The sequence below is a fragment of the Miniopterus natalensis genome, chromosome 1 (assembly GCF_054644295.1).
Source record: "Miniopterus natalensis isolate mMinNat1 chromosome 1, mMinNat1.hap1, whole genome shotgun sequence".
In the NCBI taxonomy this organism is placed as follows: domain Eukaryota; kingdom Metazoa; phylum Chordata; class Mammalia; order Chiroptera; family Miniopteridae; genus Miniopterus; species Miniopterus natalensis.
Window position 1 is genome coordinate 81,074,235 of NC_142081.1, and position 21,777 is coordinate 81,096,011.

A 21,777-nucleotide genomic window follows, 5' to 3' on the forward strand; every position below is an offset into this window, starting at 1 on the left:
TGGATATCTATGAGTCAAAATCCTATCTATTGTCAAATGAAGAGAATATAGACTGCATCTCTTTAAAAAGGAGTGTTAAGAGATGGGAAATAGGTTGTGGTTATCTCTGTAAGTACAACCTGTCACCAGACTGGATAAAGAAATAATGGAATACTCAGATGTTGGAATGTGAGAAACTGGAAAAAAATGGCTGAAAATCATTTAACAATAAAGATTGTTCATATAACAATTATAAGTGAAATAACACAGATACAAGTATAATAGAATTTATAATGTAGAATTAAATGGCATAAAAGAAGAATATGATGTACTGGTACTCCTCAGTAAATATGAACAAATAAAGTGAGTACATTTCTGCCTAAATATAAAATGCAAAAATGAGTATGAAAACAAATGTAAAAGTTGAATGGATTGGTACTATATATAGTCTATAGAGCTCAGACCAAGAATAGCTCATGTTTCATACTAAAAAGTTAAAAATATAGGAGAGTATTAAAAGCTTTGAATAAGGAAAACAACAGGCTGTGTTTGACATTGTCAACAGTATTGAGAATAGATTGGAAAGGTTGGCTCAAAGAAGAGGAGGCTATTGTAGGTGTTGGATTTAATCAGTAGTCAAGGGAGCAAGAGTCAAAGGATGACTCTGAGATTTTGAGTGACAGTACATGTTGATTCCATTAACCAAGATAGAAAATGCAATAATGTACACAAAGTTACCCCAAAACCTGAGATTCAATGTGTAAAATAATACTTTATGAAGAAGATTGGCTAAATACATGCTAAATGTAACATTTTCTGAACCAAAGTTCAGATATCTATATGTGAACCAAAGATGTGTGTGTGTGTGTGTGTGTGTGTGTGTGTGTGTGCACGCACGTATATATGTATGTATACTACAGGACAGTCTAACAACACCTGTGTCAATCTAAAACATGATAAATTTAGAAGATATTTTGTCAGAGTAGAGGTGGTGGTGTGTGTTTAGGACTTTTCCTTGATAAGAAAGACAGAATATGGAGATAACAGTTAGCATATGATTAAAGAAGTGGCCCCTACCCACCTGATGTTGTATGTGGTTTTTCTTTGGCCTGGATATATCTCCAGAGGTCAAAGGCCTATTTGAAAATCTCTCTGTCTGCTACAGTTCTGTTTTCATGTGGCTTCCTTTACTGGCACCTTGAGAAAGAGAGAGAGAGAGAAAGAGAGTTGTTTTTGCTAATATACTGATCCATATGAAATATTTTATATTTTCTTAGTATGTTAGAAAATTGGGAAATTAGTTAAAGTTGCTTGTGAACACAGCAGGATTAGATGAAGCCCTTACCAATTGCTGACTTTAGAGAACTAGACAAGATCAGATTTATAAACCTGAAAGGCTGAAGTATGATAAATTCACCAAATTCCACCCTGGGAGACCTCTAGGCAGTCAGCCAACTGGATTTACTCTGACTAGTTCAGATGAATGTGGGAATACCTGAAAAAATTTTTTAAAAAATCACTTGGAATTGGAATGAATCTGGGCTAAAGAAAGTGAACTTGGAGTGCTGCTTATAGGCATTAGATGCTGCTTCAAGAATGAGTAAGATGCCCCAAGAAGAGTATGTAAAGTGAGAAGAAAAGCAAGTTAGGAGTGGAATTTGCACACACTAACTTAAAGGTATGAGGAGAGACGAAACAATCAACAGATTTTCCTTTATAGGAATATTTATCAGGAAGTTAAAGATCCAGACAAAGATTTTAAGTGTTTATGATTTAAGTGAGGATGATGGTACAACAAGAAAGGAAAATACAAAATGACTGTGAGAGAAATTGTGAACAAATAGCAAATGCAGCAGCTAATGGAACATGGGGTTTTCAGGAAGACGACAGCAACCAAGCTGTAGCTGAGATTTTGAACTGAGAGAATGGGACAGCAATTTAAACAACACAGTAGAAGAATATTATAAAAATTTAGTTTTACTGGAAAAGCAGTAATTTGTTGGGGTCATATCAAATATCAATAGGACATAAAGTGAGGTTTTGAGCAGCCATCTTATTTTTGTATCTATGGATTTATTTGTTGGTTTTACCCATACAGGTAGTTGGAATGCAACACTGGAGGAGTTTGGTTTGAGGTTTGGGCAACAGAAAGATTTGTGTAGCATTCTAATGGCAGCATCATGTGATACAAAGTGAGTAAAAGACATTTTTGCTGGAAGAGGGTAAGTGGAGTGTATGGAAGAAGGTCAGAAGCTATAATCAGAATTTTGGGGAACATTTGGAAGCTGAGGTCAGAGAAATCTAAGGAGAATATGTATAATTCAGGGTCCTGGAAACCAAGAGAGGAAAATTTCAAAAAGAAAAGTTTCTAGTTTCCAGTCCAACATGTAAGGAACTTAAAAGTCACCACTCCACCTTAACAACAAGTAAAAATCTGAACAAACTGAAAAATTAATGATTCTTTTTTTATCTACCAGAGAAGTGAGGTCACACAGTAAACCATTACCTCCAAAATTAAAGAGCTGGACAGGCAAATACAGAGAATCACACTCACCTGAATAAAACCCATGAACAGAAACCAGTGTGGGAACCAATGCTGGGGTTTGAAAAATCTATTATGCAATTGAATTGCTGGAGGCAGTGTGGACAAGCCTGAGAGAGAAAAACTCCATAGGGACTCAGTTATTGAGAGGTCCTTACACTTTTGTGAGTTTTACCTCCAGGAACTCTAGCAGCTTTTTTACAATGAAGAGCAGAGAAAAATTCCCTGTGGTTCCACAAGAGGAGGAAGAAAGTAACCATTTTGAAATATGACAGAACATTCTCCTCTTTTCAAAAGGTCCTCCTTAGGAAAAACTATTTAATCAACATGGAAGAACAGAAATGTCAAACAACAGCCCTCTTTAGTTACCCTGTCCTATCTAAAGAAGTGAAAAATAAAACAAAAACTGAGAAATCTGTGAAATTCACAACCCATACGTGCAGTCTCATTAAAAGACTGAGACTTAATCACAGGACTATAGACTGCTCTTTTCCCTGGCAACTTGCCACATTACTAAAGGCCTGTTTAGTACAGTTCCACTTAAATTATGTTCCCCTTTTAACAAAAAAAATTACCAAACATACTAAACGGCAAAAAATACAGTTTGAAGAGATAGAGCAAGCACCAGAACCAGACACAGTTATGGCTGGGATGTTGAAATTATCAGACCACAAATTTAAGTCAACTATGGCTAACATGCCACGGATTCTAAATGGAAAAGTAGGCAACATGCAAGAAAATATAGGTAATGTAAGCCGAGCAATGGAAATTCTAAAAAAGAATAAAATATAAACAATAGAGATCAAAAACAGTTTAACAGAAACGAAAAATGCATTTGATGCCTAGAATAGACAAGGCTGATGAAAGAATCTCTGAGTTTGAGTATAGGTCAATAGAAACTTCAAAAACGAAAGCAAAGAGAAAAAAAAAAGACCAAAAAAAAGAGAACAAGATTTGCATGAATTGTGGGTAAACTGTGAAAGGTGTAACATAAGCATTAATGGCAATACCAGAGAAGATATACAAATGGCAAATAGATGTATGAAAAGATGCTCAAAATCAAATGTCAATAGGGAATTGCAAATTAAAACGACAATAAACCACCACTGCACACCTATTAGAATGACCAAAATTTGAGCATTGATTTATTGTTATAAAGAGGTCAGGGAAAAGACAACTAAGAAAAAGCTATGTTATCATCAAATAGGTGCTTCAACCAGGCAAGGACGGCTGATGGAGCTTAGGAAGAGGAGAGAGGGCATCTCAGCACCTTTTCCCCAGTAAGAGATACACATCTCTAGGGAAGAGTAAGTCCCAGGCGTCATCTAAGAGTGCTTATGTAAATTCACACAACTCTCATTTCCCTCAGAAATTCCTTCCCTGAGGGCTTTGACCTTTCCACATATATCATCACCTTGTTGCAGGTGGAAGTGTAGTCCTTTCACAGTCACGTGGAAAGCATTTCGGTAGAGTCACGCACAGAAAGATGACGTTTAGTGGTAAGATTCACCTGGGTGGAAATAGAAGGCTGTCCCTGGGTTCCCAATGTCTCATCTCTATCTGTCCTGCCATGGAAAAAGCCGTCTTGCCCTCATCAAGACCAAAACAAAGGCCAAGGTACAAAAGTTCTGTGCCATGCTGATGTTCTGCTCCCACCCGGCTAGCTTAGTGTGCTCCTGGATGGCGCTGTGCTCAGGCCACAGTCTGCCCTGGGCCCCAGGTGGCTGCTAGGGCTACATGACTATTAAGAAGAGAAAGCTCCAAGGAACAGTGTGAGCACATGTTACAGAGAGAGAGAAAGAGAGAGAGAGAGAGAGAGAGAGAGAGGTTCTATGTTAAGCTGGTTATATCATCTCTGGGTTGAGATGGAACAGGCACTTCTCCAGACTAACCAATCAACTTCCAAAGCTTTCCCGGCTTGTGCTGGGTCCTCCTACTAATCAATCCATTTCCTTTTCCCAGGCTAGACAGACAGGCCTTTGTGGTCACCATTTTGTCTTCCATTGCCCAAGTGCTTACCTTCACCTGCTCCTCTGACAAGCTGACATTGGAGGGTGGGCTGCTCCTTACATAGGAGAAAGGATGGGTATTAACCCCCTTGGCTGGGCAATGCTGCTGTCCCCTGGAGTGTGTGAAGCTGTAGCTTCCTGGTTGAACAGGCTTATGCTCCCTAGCTGATTATATTTAATAATGTCTGATTCCCCTTTCTCCCGTCCTTTATGAATATCTGGCCACCTACGCTAACAACCTCAGCTAGCTCCAAGTGCATCTGCTGAATCTGGGGCAGGCCTTGCAGTGCAGTGCTACTGCAGCAAGTGACCTAACGGACTAATAAGGATTGTGTCACTTGGCTGATCTCTCCACAATTTTGTCTGGAGAAGGCTGGACCCTTCTCATTTGGGAGAACCAACCGCAATTTTTTAAAAATTTAGTTTGGTCAAAATAATAACAGAGCAAGTAAATGCCTCAACCAATTAAAACGCAATCTATATAACAACCATTGATGAGTTAGACTGGTGTTCTCAAAGCATGATTCTCAGACCAGGAGTATCAGTGCCCTGGGAACTTGTTAGAAGTGCAAGTTCTTGGCCCATTCCCAAGCCTATTGAAGGATAGGGCACAACAATGTGCTTTACTAAGCCCTTTACCAAATTTATCAATAATTTTAAAGATGATAAAATAATTCTTTATTCTATCATTGACTCAACAATTAATACCAGGCAGCAATAATTTGGGCAAGATTTGTTGAATGAATTAATGAGTAAGAAGCTATTTTTCCCAGACCCTAGAGAGAGAATATAAAACAGCTTCCACTTTCCAGGACCTGATACAGTGATTTATTTGTGCCTTCTCTATTAATACAAGAAGCACACCCCAGTTCTTTTCCTATTGTGCCACAATCAGACTTTTTATTTTGCTTAATAGCAACCCAATCTAATTTCACAAGCACCAGTCTAAGACACATTGAGGCACAATCTCTTGCTTTAGTAATGTTCAGACATTTCTAATTTGTCTGAGCCCAATACTCTTTTAGAATAAAATAAAATCAATCTAGATGCTTACATTTTTAAATACATTTAGTATTTTACCCTGAAATCTGTTGACAATAATTCCCAAGGCCAGGAGAGAAAATTTTATTTAAAAATAATTATCTTAAATTGATATATAATGCTCCTTGACTGGGAGGTATATAATTCGGAAAAGGATTGGAGACAGAGTGTGTTCCTGAACCATGTTAGATCGATTAACTTTTTAGCATTGATTCCTTTCTGTTCTGCCATTTCCCATCCTTCTGCATCTTTAATTTTGTTTTATCTGTTGCCCTATAGCCCTTCCTATCATTTCTCTTACTAAATTACTTTCTATACCAATGGGAGAGGAAATATTTTTTCTTAAATATTTACCCTTTTCATGGGGTGGCTGTGAAGAGTGGTTAATATTCCTAGCCTATCCCACCCCCCCCATCCCAAGGAGTCTGCAACTGTGTGAGGCTAAATATTGTGGCAGTCTACAGCAACAATAAGTTATTGTTTTTAACCAGTTTCAAAGGACTACATAAGTAATCCCTGCTCTGTGAGTATGGAGGCGCTTGCTGAGGAACTGAGAGGGAGAGTGGGGAATGAGGCAAAGTCTAGGGCAGGGAGGAAGGGAAGAGAGCTGGCAGTGGTGGCTGAGCTAGGCTGGTAGATAACCTCCTGAAGGTGTGGGTAGCCTGATTAAATATAAGACAGATAAGTTTTAAAACCCATGGCAAAACAAAGAGTGCAGTTCCTGTAAGCCAAAGTGTTAGTGTTGTAGAAAAATTACAATACTCAAAACATTTATCAACCTTTGGTTGATAGAATGCAAAAGTCACTCAATGATCTGAAGAGCGCAGGGCACTAACTAGTGAGCAGCAGGTACCAGATTTGGAAGGCTTCAGGCATTGTAAAATGGCCTGAGGAAAAAACAAACTCAGGCTGCTCTGTTGTTCCAAACCTGTGATTGGGTATTGAAATTCAGTTTTACTTTCCTTGGATTTGAAGCTGAATTTTATCTTCAGGAAATAACCCGGGAAGCTATTCTTATTCGTTTCCTGCTTTGAATAAATATATCAAGTTTCAATCAGGAAAGTGAAAAGGGAGGAAAAGAATGAAGGTTGAAGTCAAATAAAAGACTGTACTAAAATAACTCTCCTAAAATGAAAACAAAATATGCTAAAATCAGTTAGAATGTGCTGAAAAATTAGGCAAGGAGGAAAACAGACCCAAGAATTTCTTTACTCTGTTCTCTAAATATGTAAATTGTTTCTCAGTCTTTGGGTATGAAAATGGGCAAGCATTACTGCTTTCTAGTTAAAACTCTAATGTATTTTTATAATATCGCTTTGTCATAATATTGCTATATCATAGTATGGTTTTCTATTTCCCATTCGACATTAAACATAAAGCATATTTTTACATAAAATAGGGGAGGTTATTAAGAAAAAAAATGTCAGAAGCAAGTGTTGGCTATCTGAACGCAGAAACTGCCTACTGCATGTGTAACTGATTTGTGTTACCTCTCTTATAAACAAGGCTGTTTTGTTGACACTGAATAAGACAGAGCATGTCTTGCACACAACAAAAGTGTGCACTGCTGAATAAATTAAATGGAGCTAAGAAAAGATGAAGACACCAGTGTTTTAACAGCAAAAGACTAAACGGGATAAAGAAACAAAACCAAACAAACAGAGTAATGCTGATGGAACTGAAATTTACATCCCTTATACTAACATGCCATTTTCATCAAATTTCAAAATAGGTCTTCATGTCAGAGTCCTGTAATCACGCCATTTGACTGGTTATGAGAAAATTTTCATTATCTCATGGAACAGGCATCATCTATACTTCAAAAATAGCCCGTCACATTTTTTTTCTAAATGACATATTACTTGAGATATGTCTTTATAAAGAATAAAAATTAAGAGGATCAGATTATGAGCAAGTTTTCTCCAACAGCTAGCACTTCATGAGTGCCTAATAGGAAAGAAAATTTAAAGCGTTACCACTAGCTTCGCAAAAGAAAGTACAAATAAGTCCATTTCTTAATTTAAATCGGCTGCTACCATAAACATGCCTGCTTCAACAAAGGATGTTTCTGGTTTTGCCTCAGTTGCTCTCAGATAATCATTGAGTGTTTGGTGCAATGTCTACTTCCAGTAAATGTCTTTTTTTTCCCTCCCACACAGAATGTGAGAATCAGTAACTCTTCTCCTCAGTGGGTCCTCCAAGCAGTTCTGGACCCCATGAGACAAATTTCTGAAACTTGCTAGTCCCCCAGGCTCTGTGTACACTCACTGAAAACCCTAAGTAAAGGGGTAAACAGCTTCCTGCGGCTTACTAATCTTACTGCTATAGTACTCAAATCCTTTCCTTTGTCAAAATAAACAACCCCAATACAATCATAAATGCTGAAAATTTCATAAACATATTAAAAGTATCTCATGTATTATAAATGCCTTTTTCTACATTCGGTTAGTCTTCTCTGGTGTTCTTTATCCCCAGGATATCTCTGAATTTATTTTTAAATTAACTCTTGAAAGCAATGGACAATAACTGCATTCTAATTGCTTAGACTGTTCTACTTATATATCTCTGATTGTGTGTATCCAATTTTTTAAACATTGGTGATTGTGCTCTTCTTACATCTGTTCAATAGAAGAGGAAGACTCCAAAAATTCTAGACTCTATTTACGTACAGAATTTGCAATATGATTATTTTTCGTAAGGAAGCTTGATAGGTTTTTTTGGACTCTTTATGGTTCCTACTATCACAGTGAGAATATTGGATTTGGATAAATTTGTATTCTTTCTCACAGGCTTTTAGCAATGTCTGGGTACACGGTGTTCAGTATCCCAAATGCCTACAAAACAGATGAATTTTAAGAATTGCACCTTTCCTCCACTGGCAGATAGTCAACGTCCCCTGGGTTTCATTCACTTAACAAATGCTTATTGAAAGTCACTAATGTTTTAGGCATTGTTTCAGCTTACAGGACTATGAACAAATAAAACAACATCTCAGTCCTCATGGAACTTACATTCTAGAAGGGGAGAGAGACAATAAACAAATAAATAAACATGCTAAGAGGATCGGGTAAGGATGAATGCTATGAAAAAGCATGGTAAGCAAATGTACAGTGACTACGAAAGGGCTGTTTCAGGCGGGTGATCAGGAAAGGCGTCTCAAAGGTAACCCTTGAGCAGAGACGGCAGGCTGTGCTTCAGCTGACTCGTGATGATTGCTCCTGGAATCACTCACTAAACCCTAGAGCTCTTATTTTTCTTGCTGATATCCCTGAGCCCTGCTTGTGACATTGTAGTGAACATAAACCCTATATTCGAATAAGGGGCTATCAAACAATTTATTAAAACTTTCTTTCTATTAGTGAGACCTTATCAGATTTGCAGCAAGGGGTGAATTGTGAGATCAACATTAGGTTTCATGACAGTACTTAAATATAATAGTATATAATGATTATGATGACAATGATGATGATGGTGATATATAATAAAAGTCACCCTTAAGATAAATTTTTAACAACTACCATAAGTACACAGTTTGTTCGTTTTACATACTTCACTAGGCCCGAAAATTCCACGTATTTTCCTACTATCTTTTATAGAAAAGTAAATATTAATAATTTCTTTAGAGTTTGTCACATGTTGACCTTAACAGAATATGCTAGAATGCTGCTCAGTAACAGCCTATGACACATATGATGGATAACTTTAAGAGTGAGTCATTTAAGTACAACCTTACTGCTTTTAAATGAATATATCTTTCTCTACTGGTTCCTTGGAAGGTAGTATTTAGACTGCAAATGCTACTTTTCTGGAGAGTATAATGACAGTTTTAGTTGCAAAGAAGAAACCCACAGGTGGACTCTAGAGGCCAACTGCACTTGTATATTTCAAGTTTCCTGTGAAGACTTTGGTGAAGTAACAGGGCAAATCTTAATTTACAAGATGTTGGGAGACAAAAGATAAATATACTCTAAATGTCATAATAACACTTTTGTCTATTACTGCTCATCTCTCTTTATAATGGTTGTACTCTCTTAGATTTACCATTTGATTAGGCTATTTTCTGAGCATGATTACTGATTCCTCATCTTGACATTTTGTTTTACCTTTTCCCATGACTTTTCATGATATTTAAATAACTTCAACTAATCAATAGCTTTTTTCCCTTTTAATTATAGTGATTATAATTAACTAGTCTCTTTCATAGAAGCAATAAAATTAAATCTAAACTTGGTCATCCACTATTTATTTTATTAAAAAATGTCTGTGTAATGCGAACTGCTCATTAAAGTTAATTTTACTGTCTTTTTTGTTATTACACATCCTCTTTATACACTGACCTTTAAGAGCATTAATTTTCCAAGTAATACAAGACCTCAGATATTTTTACTATAAAAATTTGGCTTATGTCATATATAAAAATTAACACCCTGTTAATTTTAAAATGCTTTAAACCAAGATTTGCTTATAATTAAATTAGCACATTGTTTTTTGTTATTAATTCACTATTATTTTTAATAAATTTTAGCGAATAGGTCATAGTTGAAAAAAACACTGTAGTAATTTCTCCTACATAAATAAATATTACATATTGACAACTATAATCTACATAATTAAATCCAAGAGTCACCACTAGTGAACGATGCTGGGTGAATGGTGAGCACGTGATCACACCACGTGGAGCACCATCATTGGTTCTATTGTCTCGCTGCCTGACTTTCTGCAGTAGTTTGAACACATGCTGGCTGATGTTTCCGTGTGCACTAAGCCATTCCCCAGCCCTGTGCATTTGTTTACTCAGGGTGACTGGTGAATGCACACATTTACTAGACTATTCAGTATAAATTTAAAATTACAGTAATATATATAAAAAGATTTTCTGCAAAATTAAACTTTTCATAAATGCCTAATTGTAATTGCACAAAAGTGTCTACATAAGTAAAAACAGGTAAACTAATTTGTCAATTTTTTAACATATGCATTAAAAAACCCTATTTTATTATATAACAGACTTTCAGCTTTAATGGACACCCCTTCACCTGAATTAGTCCATTATACCGAGGCTTTATATTGTAATGCCATCGAAGAAAGATATAGGATAGTTCAGTTTTTATTTCCTTTTCCCTGTCCTTCAACAGTCAATCACTAGGTAAAGCTGATTTTCTCCTAAACATGTTCATTTAATCTTTTCCCTTTTCACGCTCCCACTAGCATATTTCAACATCAATTGCTTGCCTCCTAACCAGAGGTAGATCTGTATTTGAAGAGATCTGAAGCTTATACAATTTGCAGAGTCCTCTTTAAGAAAAATAATACAGAATTACAAAAATAAAACTGTATATTGTAAGGGAGGAAGCTTGAGGCTTAGCTTCACAGTAAAGATGCCTCCGCACCTCACTGACTGATCAGGGGTTTGGAGCAGTGTGATAACAAGACTGACAAGATACAGGCTCTAGTGGCACTTACATTCTAACCACAGGAAAGAATTCTGCTGCATTTAAGACCAGCCGCAGACTGTGGTCCACGGGTGCTGATTTAACACGTGCATAATGTTGGCACAAAAGATGGGAAGTTAGCCTTAGCCCTTAAAACAGACTGATTAACAAATTATTTCCTTCCTTTTTCCCTTCCTCCCCTCTCCCCTCCCCTCCCCTCCCTTCCCCTCCTCTCCCTCCCTCCCCTCCCTTCCCCTCTTCTTTCCTTTCATTTATTTCCCCTTTCTTGCTGTTTTTTTCTTTTTTGAGGGGACTCCAATTAGGATCCCCTTTCATCCTAACCTACACCTCAGGCAGAGCTACCTTTTCCAACTTGACCTTGATTTCAGCCTTAATGTTTTAATTTAAGGCCTCTGCCCCAGGGAAGCTATTTTCCGAACTTCTCGTTCTTAGTCTCATGTCTTCTAGTCCTTCCTATGCTCCCAGCACCATAGGATGAGCAAACAGACGGGCCCAAGGCGAACTGAGAAAAGCAGGATTAGAGTGTCATGTTTTGTGTTCTTTACAATGGACTAGCTCCTTTGTGTGGATGTCAAGAGACACTGTGGGATATTTGTGGTTCTGCTATTTTATAAAAGCCAATGATTTTTATGATAATAAGTATTTGAACATCAATTTATTATCTTAAATTGCATGTACTTGAGACCCTTGACATTTGCTCTTCCTGAGTTTTCACTTTCATACTGTAAAAGTTATATTCTGATTAACTCTATTATATCATCTCTTAACATGTAAGCCAATGAAAATGAGCCACCTGTATATCAGAAATAACAAGGAGGCTCTTAAAATGACAAGGCCAGTGGGTTTCAAATTTTAATAAGCACCAGAACCTCCTGGAGAGCTGGTTGAAACAGATCGCTAGGCTTCAACCTAAGAGTCTCTGATTTAGTCATGTAGGGTGAAGCCCGAGAATTTGCATTTCTGACAAGGTCACAGGTGATTCTGATGCTGATGGTGCAGGGACTGCTCTTTGAGGACCATTGGAAGAGACTTTCCCACCAGTGCAGTGACATGCACAGTGGAAGACTCTGATCACAGCTCACTGAGAATAGCTTTCAAAGCTATGCTTCAGCAAGATTACAAATAAGCCACAGATTTAACAAATACTTGTAAGTGGTCAAATTTAAACCTGTAAATGTCAACAGTTTACTGAACTCTATCTACTTTTTTACAGTTGAGTGCTAAACTGACGCTTAACCTTGTCTCCTTTGTAAGGGACACATATATTCTTTTATCAAGCCCTGGACAATACTATAAGATGAAAATCCAATGACAATGAACCAAATGCAAATATCAAGCTTTTACGTACACTGCCAACTTAATACCTGTTGCTATGCATTAGAGGTAAAATAGTCATTTATTTTAAATCAATTGCAATGTGTCGAGAACTTTTGCTAGGTTATTTGCAACTGCAAAATCTCAATGCTTTATAATAATAAAGATTTATTTCTTATTCATGTTATGATTCATCTGTGGATCAGCTGCAGCTCCTCTCTACCTGTCTTATCATTCTGGGCATGTGTGACATGCTGCTGAGTCTGCTCCAACTCTGGGTGACCCTATGAATGAGTGATGTCCACAATGTTCTGTCCTCAGCAGCCCTGCTCAGCTCCTGTAGACTCATTCCTGTGGCTTCTTTTATGAAATCAATCCATCTCATGTTTGCTCTTCCTTTTTTCCTGCTGCTTTCTTTTTCCCCCAACATCACTGTCTTTTCCAAAGAACCCTGCCTTCTCATGATGTGTCTGAAGTAGGATAGCTTCAGGTTTGTCGTTTTTGCTTCCAGCAACGTTTCAGGCTTAATTTGCTCTAGGACCCACTGGTTTGCCTTTCTGGCAATCCAGAGTATCTGTATAACTCTCCTCCAACACCATATTCCAAATGAATCATCCCCCCCCCCCCCATCAGTCTCCACTGCCCAGCTTTTGCATTCTTACATAGTAACTGGGAATTCGAAGGTGTGAGTAATCTTAGCCTTGGTATCTAATGACACATTTTACTCTTGGTGATCTTTCCTATTTCTTCCATTTGGGGCATGCCATTGTCATTGCAAAGGAAGGGACAAATGGCTGAAGCACATTATGGTTCTTAAAGCTTCTGCTTGGACATTGTGTATGCCACTTCTGCTTGCATTCCCTTAGACAAATAGTCACATGGCCCAAACTGATGTTATTGTGTCAAATGACCACATGTGGGGATATATAAACCTATAGGTTGGACATTAAATAATTAGAAATAAGAGGACAATATTTCATACTAAGATTTTCATTTAGCTTTAAATAATCCAGGGGATATGCCCAGGAATTTCAGTGATTGGTATAAGGCTCCAAAACAAAGAACAAATATTTATTTGTTATCTGCCCACTCTGTTAGAAAAAAAGGCCAAGGCCAAGTGATAGATGAACTGAAAAAGGAAGAGCATTACAAGAGTTCTGGTCAGCCCATCCCTGAAAATGGGAAATATTGGCCAAGCTCTTTGGTTTCCCATCTGCAATGCAAAATTAGAAAACCTTTATTTATAACCTTTAGGAATATTATAAGAATTCATTAATTTCCAGAGAGGTTAGTAATTTTCCCCAAGGTATTTGAAAGGCTCTGTGTTCCTTCACGGGAAAAAAATGCTCCAAAGTATACATTTATTTTTAGTTGTTATTAAAGTCATGACCTAGTACTGGAAAGAATACCTGAAAACTTAATTTCTTACCTTCTTAAAGCCATTTTAAATTGCTATACACTTTTATTTTTACTTTGATAGATGATGTATCCTCTACTATTAAGTGAAGAGGGATAAGGGCACTTAGTAATAAAATTAGCCTTGATCTCCATTCTAAACTCAGAATTATCTTACATACTAGTTAATATATATAATTAATACTTGGAATAGCACATTATGCTCTGGCATAGTTTTCTACTAAACTGTTTTCTCATATACTTAAATAAAATGTTTAGGTACTGAAATTCTTTGTTTTCTAAGGAAGAAAGTCTAAAGCCACTGCTGAGATATCAAGACTATAACTACTTTTACACCAAAATGCTCAGAGGTAAGTGGCTTTCTGGACCCTTCACTGATACCTTGCTGTAAACATGTTGCACAGGATGCATTTTTTCAATCATTGAAATTGAAGTTTTTAATCTGGCACTTCCCAGGTACCATGAACTATTGACATAAAATTGAAGGGGCTATTTGCTTACCAGCTGCCATGTTAACCAGGATAACTTGTAATTTCCATGACTATTGTAATCCAACAATAATGAAGGGGTGCCAGGTGAATCCAAGTGACAATTCAGAACAAATCTCTGGGGTCTGAGACAAGAACCATGACAACAGTTGACAATGTGAAAAGAGTCAGCCAGAAACAGATCATTTCTTAGCAAGATGTATGGCCAATAAGGAACAAAAACAGGAATGCAACATGGCTGTGGCCTAATGGAGCTATATATACATTTCCCTTTTCTTTTAAGTTGTATTTTTATCACCTTATTATTAATATATGGCATGTGTGCCTTCAAAGATCTTCCCATGCACTATCCCACTCTCTCCTCACAGACTTTCTGGTCGTATCCACTTCGAAGACATGGAAATTACATTTCAGAGAATTTAAGCAACTTTTTCAAAGTCACACATCTAGTTAATGAAAGAATTAGAGCTTTAATCTAGGTCCTCCATTCCATCTTCCAATGTTCTTTACACTAAACCATGGCTGACTACTACTGATTTTTTTCCCCTAAAAATCAAATTACCCTACAGTCAATTTAGTTTCCTCATTAAAATTTCTGAGAGCACTGAATTGATTATTCTTAATCTCATATCTTTATTACATAGAAATGATCTGTATGTCTATAACATACCATTTTATAGAAGTGTTTAAAAATAGTGCAATCTTGCTCCTATGCATAAAACCTTCTTACCAGAGCAGGCATGGTGCATTTTCAGAGTTACAGAGAGTATTATATGCATCTCTAAGTTTGGGTTTGCCAGAAGGTTCTACCAGATATCTGAATTACATAATCCACAACTGAGATACTCAATTTGAGCACAGATGGTGTATCTATTGTGACCCACCCACTCCCTCCATACCTCTTAAAGTTACTTGAATCAGTATGAAGTCAATTAGGATAGTCAGAGATGCATTAAGGTTTAGGAAAGATAAGAGTTGTTAACTTTTTTGTCTATTACTTTCTCTAGGTCACCTTGCTAGATGTTATGAATAATATCATGAGAAATATAAGATTTGGTCTTTGCTGTAGAGATCATGCAATTTAGGTGGGGAGATAGGACAGAAACATCAAAGATAAGTAACAAAGCATATGAATTAATTCCTTCATCATATGTTCAACAAATATGTATTGAACACCAAACTTGTGCTAGGTTCTATGCTAGAAGTGATGGATACATAAAGCAACAAAATAGAGGAGATAGCAGAGTAGATATAAAGCAATATGTTACTATGTGTTCTCACAGAACAAAATATAAAACTTCAGCATAGACATTAAAGCAATATAGATGCCACACTTCCTAAGAAAGCAAAATATAAGAAGACTGCAGTGTAGATGTTAAAGCAACGTAGATGCCACACACTTCAGACAGAGAATTATCCTGATATATACATGGGAGACCAAATGAGGCCTTAAAGAATGGGTACAACCAAGAAGGTAATGTATTTTCGATTAGAAGACTGATATATATAAAGTTATAGAAGATGAAAAAAAGCAAGATTTCCCTGGAAGAGCAATGAGTAATGTGTTCTATCTATGATGAGGGAAAAAGTGGGAGAAAGGCATTGAGATGAGTAGCTGGAAAGGTTTGAAACTACAAGTTCATAAGTTTACATATCTTGTTACAATGGGGAACAAAACAGAAAGTTACCAAACCAAAAAATGGAATGAGCAAAGCAGCAGGCTAAGAATATTAATCTAATTATGGTATGCAAAATGGATTGTGGTGAAGGATTTGAGTAAGAATATCAAGAGTGGTTAAGAGTTGAGGGTATTGACTGGGAGGGGACACAAATGAGCCCTTTGGGGTATGGAAAATTATCTGTGTCTTGATTTGGTGGTTGGTTATACAAGCATATACATATACAAAATGCCAACAAGCCGGGCATTTAATATTTGCTTACTTTACTGAATGTGAACTTTACTTCAATACAATAGAACTAGTACAAGAAAAACAGAGTGCTTATGGAGGTGAGGGAATGAAAGGTGAGTGTTCTCTCATTTCTCATATCCAGTCTATCTGTAAGTCTGAGTGATTTTATTGCCAAAACATATTCTGAATCCAACCACTTCTCTCCATCTTCACTACTTTCTTACTAGTTCAGTCCAATGATATCTCTCAACCGGAATATTCCAGCCTTCCTAACTACCTTTCTGCTTCCACTCCTGCCCCATTCCCCTCTATTTTTTCTTGGTACAGAGGCCAAAGTTAGATCTTTTAGAACAGACCATGTCACTCCAGCTGACCTCCCCTACCCTCCCGCCTGGGCTCTAGGACTGCCATCAGGGTATAATACAATCTCCTAATTCTGATTCCCCAAGCTCCGTGTGACCTGGCCTTTTCCACCTCCCCCAAATCTATCTACACAATTCCACCTTGCTATGCTCTAGCCACCATGCCTTTTCTTTTCCTCAAACATGCCAAACTCATTCTCATATAGGGCTTTGGAATGAGCTATTCTTACCCTGGCTGGAATGTTTTTCCCTGGACTCTTTCTTATCACATAAATCTCTGTTGAAATGTCATCTGCTCGAAAAGTAGCCATATTTTGCCTTCTAGTAAAGGGAGGCAGACAACAAATAAATTTATGAATAATTAAGAAAAATATTAATATTAATAAGTGCTATGCAGAGAACTGAAGTAGCATGATGTGATAGTGCCACTAAGAAGGCCTTTCCAAAGACCCGTTAAATTAACCCTCACAACTTCAAGGTTATTATACCCCTCACTGTGGTATCATAAAGAAAACATCTCAGAATCTTGAATATAATACCATCTGGCTTCAAAATGACACTTTTTTTTTTTAGCTTCCTTAAAGAAGTTTGCTAGATCACCCAAATTACCTTGAAGAAAGTTTCATTAACCATAGTTTGTATTTGTGCATAGGAGTCTGGGAGATTATCCTCCATTTTATTTCATTTTGTTTTATTTATTTTTTCTTGTCTCACAAGCAGTATATCCACAGGGAGGTATTGGCAGGCTCCAAACCCTGCTGAGGTGAATTCCGCTCCATGTGATAAGCACCTGCGCAGCAGCTTGCAGGCTGTGTTGGGAGTTGAGCCTCACTGTCAGCCAGCCTGAGGGTGGAGCCTACACATGAACAAGCCAATAGCAACCAAGACTCAATTACAAGAGGAAGGCCCACATAACCTGCACAGGGGACATTATTAGAGCACCCAGGTCTGGTGATGAGGGAGACTGTGCCACTGGGTCCCACAGGTCACCTACTACATAAAGCAACCTTACCAAAACTGGGAGTCACAGTAGATCTACCTAATATATAGAAACAAACTCAAACAGGCAGCCAAAATGGGGAGACAAAGAAACAAACCCCAAGTGAAAGAACAAGAGAATTCTCCAGAAGAAGAGCTAAATGAAATGGAGATAAGCAAATTTATTGAATATAGAGTTCAGAGTAATGATTATAAGGATGCTCAACAGCATTTTAAATTGCCAAAGTGATTCTCTTAGACAGATCACAAGCCACTATATCAATTCAAAGACAGTAAAAATGCAAGAAAACAATCCCTTTCTTTTTTGTATCCATGGAACGAGGTTAATGAGATGTTGCAACTTACCACAAAACAGTCTTTGTAAAATGGGCTTGGGTATAAATAGAAAGACTGCAACTGTTTTGTCTTAAATATGTTTCACATTTATGCACTTTGAATCATCATGGGTTCACTGATTATCTGATAAACTTCTATAGGCTTGCAATGATTCTGAGAAATAAACAAAAGTATTTACCATTGGCTAGATCTAGAAACCTGGGAACCAAAATCCAAGACACTGCCCTTGACACAAATCTCAGAGTTATTCTGGATTGTTTATAAAGAGTTGAGATACTTTAAAAGAAGTTTAAATTCATGTAGAGACAGATGAAGACATCTTTAAGGAACATATTTTTTGGAAGTCAAAAGGAACAGCACATAGGAATGGAAGACCTCAATTCTTACGATCAGTTTTCTGTATTAGGTTGCACTCTGACAGACAGGAATATCCATTCAAATGAAGGACATTCTAAGGAAATTTCCAACTATGGTCCAACATTATCAGTGCTAATTTCATAAAGTTACAATACATTTGATGAAAAACACCTCTCCTTTATGCATGGCATTATAATGCATTTTAAGGTTAATGTGGATTGTCCCTTGCTATTTGTTTATTGTAGCTCTTCTGACTGCATTATAGTTGTTTATAGTTCAATCATTAGAAAAAATTTATTTAAGTTTTATTACGCTTCTTTTTTCTTTTTGTTTGTTAATGCTACTAATCCCTTGACTTCCAACTATGATTCACTTTCTGGTCTTTGTACTTTTAAGTGCTTACTTACATAATAAAGAATAATATTTTTGTTATGCTATTGAGGATTTTAATACAAAGTAAAGTGGTTATTAAAAGTGTTAAACTTTTTTAAAGAGAACACTTTACAATCCTGCAAATTCTCATATATCTTCAATTTCTAAAAATTAAAAGGTAAATGATTACCTGATTTTCAACTGAGTCTCATTTTCAGCAAAATGAAAGCATTACTTAAAAGATTGAGGTGTTTCTTATTAATGGAAAATTATATTGCTAAATTTCTCTTTTTTTCAGCATTTAAAAATATTTCATGGAGTGTTTTTCATCAAACCTGTCTTCTCTCAAAAAAGAGAACATACCCTTGGGATGAGATCTCAGCATTATGCAAGAAAAAAGTAGCTATAACAGAGCTAATATTTAAATTGTGTAAATTATGCTAGGATTGAATTAATGCTCACACTATAATATTGCTGTGAAAATCAACATCAGCTGTTAGATTAATGTCATTTTACAATCAACTCTAAGGATATATTTTGTCATGTTTTGACTTAGAAAGTATCAATCTAAATCCTTTATTTTACAATATTAATCATAGCAATGACAAAACATGATTAAATTAAGCTCTACTTGGAACATTGCCATTTGTCCTTTTTTTTTTAATATCTTTATTGATTTCAGAGAGAGGAAAGGAGAGGGAGAGAGAGACAGAAACATCAATGATGAGAGAGGCATTGATCGAGCCCACAACCTGGGCATGTGCCCTGACTGGGAATCGAACCCCGATAGCCTGGATCCTAGGTCGACTCTCAACCGCTGAGCCACGCCTGGCCTGGCACCATTTGTCTATTTTTTATTAAAAATGATCTACGTCTGATGAAGTTTTGATGTACCAAGCACCATGTCAAATATACTACAGTACATGTCTCAATTACTACAACCCTGTGAAAGAACTATAAGCTTGATGAAGATAAATTGTGGTTTTTGTTCACTAATAATATCTAGTTTTTAGAATTATATTTGCCACATAGTAGGGGTTCAAAAAATATTTGTCGAATTGAATGAACTTTACACATGAGGCAAATGAAGTGCTATGTACGTAAATGAAAAGTCATATTCTTGCCTGGCCCTGCCTGGTTCAGGGGTTGAGGGTCGACCTAGAATCCAGGAGATCGCGGTTTGATTCCCTGTCAGGGCACGTGCCTGGGTTGTGGGCTCCATCCCCAGTTGGGGGCATGCAGGAGGCAGCTGATCAATGACTCTCTCATCATTGATGTTTCTCTCTCTCCCTCTCCCTTTCTCTCTCTGAAATCAATAAAGATATATTTTTTTAAAAGTCCCATTCTTGTTTGGCTAGATTCCCTCTTACCTTTCACCCCTATGACATTATATAGTTGACTTTCAGGGAAAACTCTAATTCTTCTAGGTGAATAAAAAAACAATAATTCTGCATAACTTTTTGAATTTTCCTTTGTGAATTTACAACTGTGGGTTGTAAAACTGCAGGTCAGATAACAGAACTGATATTAGGGGTTGTAATGATACTAAAAGTATAGTTTTAGAAGGCTTGGAACATAGGAAATTGATATCCTCTTGACGTTTCTCATTTGCACGCGACCTAAGCTAGACCCCAAGAATCTGACAGAGTTCCAGAGTCTGGGTGGCAGTGGTAACATCAGCAGTCAGTCACCTGAGTTCTCTAGGAGGTTCTGTTTCTAAATATTTTATGAACTAAAGAGCTTCAATCTATTGAGATTGATTCCACATGACCAGGAAAGATGGTTGAGAGGTACTCTCGAGTGGACTCTAGGTAGCCACGTTAACACACAGACCACCAAGACACATTTATACCTTTCACTAGAGTCAGGTTTTTGCTCTCTCCACAATCTAGGACAGAAGGGAGACTGTCAGTCTGTAGAATCAAAGTTTAGAATGTGTGTTCAAAAGGCCAGGGAGACCCATGCAAAGGTCTAACTTTGGATTTGCAGGACATTAGACAGTGTCATTCAAGAGATCTTTTAAAATGCAAGTGCATAAAGTTATGGTTGGCTAACCATTATGCTGTACACCTGAAACAAATGCGAAGTAATATAGAATGTTAACTGTAACTGAAAAATAAAATTTAAATTAAAAAATAAAATATAAAATACAACTTTAAAAAATTAAATAAAATGCAGATGCATATTGGATTAGGGAGACCAAAAAGAGATAACACTGGTGAGTCTAGAAAGTGAGACTCCAAAGATCATGGCAGCACAAGCTTCCTTTTCTGGCCCTTTTTCCAAGGCCCCGAAAGCACCCAGTGTCCTTTCGTTAGCACAGGTACCATGTATTTCTCAACTGTATTTCCAAAACTGGGTAGCTGAATTTGAACAAAATAAATATCAGCAAATTTAAGGAAGATAACTGAGTTAGTAAAATGCCTTAATAGTAAAAGCTTCCCTGAATGTGCAATCCCACACGCTACTGTTAGTTTTTGGCCTAAAATTTCAGTTGTAATACCCAGTTCTGAATATGTTCCTTACTAGATCTTATTAGATCTCTAGCCACGAATTTGAACGAACTGAAAAAAAATGAACGAAATTTCCAGGGAAGTGTAGATACAAAGGCTATTGGTTTAAAGAGTTGTCCCTACCCTGGCTGGTGTTGCTTAGTGGTTGAGCATCAACCTATGATCCAGGAGATCGTGGTTTGATTCCTGGTCAGGGCACATGCCCGGGTTGCGGGCTTGATCCTTTATGGGGGGCATGCAGGAGGCAGCCGATCAATGACTCTGTACATTGATGTTTCTCTCTCTCTCTGTCTCCCTTCCTCTCTCTGAAATCAATAAAGATATATTTTTTAAAAAGTTGTCCCTAAAGGTAGTATTTACTATTAATAATAAAACCTTGTATCATGTTACTTTGGGTGACTGAAAGAGAAAGGCAGAAAGCAACAAATCTTAATAATGACTTTAAGAAATAATTCCAAGTGGTCTTGGATAAAAAAATCAAGCAGTTCTCTAAATTTATTCTTATAGCTGTTTAATATGATTTATTATAAATTCTTTAACATCTTGTTAGAATGTTGATTAGTTAATGCACACACACAATTGCATCATTAGTATTCCTGAAGGCCATTTAAAACATCCAAATGCCTCCTGTCTAACCTCTTGATCCCTTCTCAATGCCTGTGACAAGTAGCAATTGCTGTTGGCAC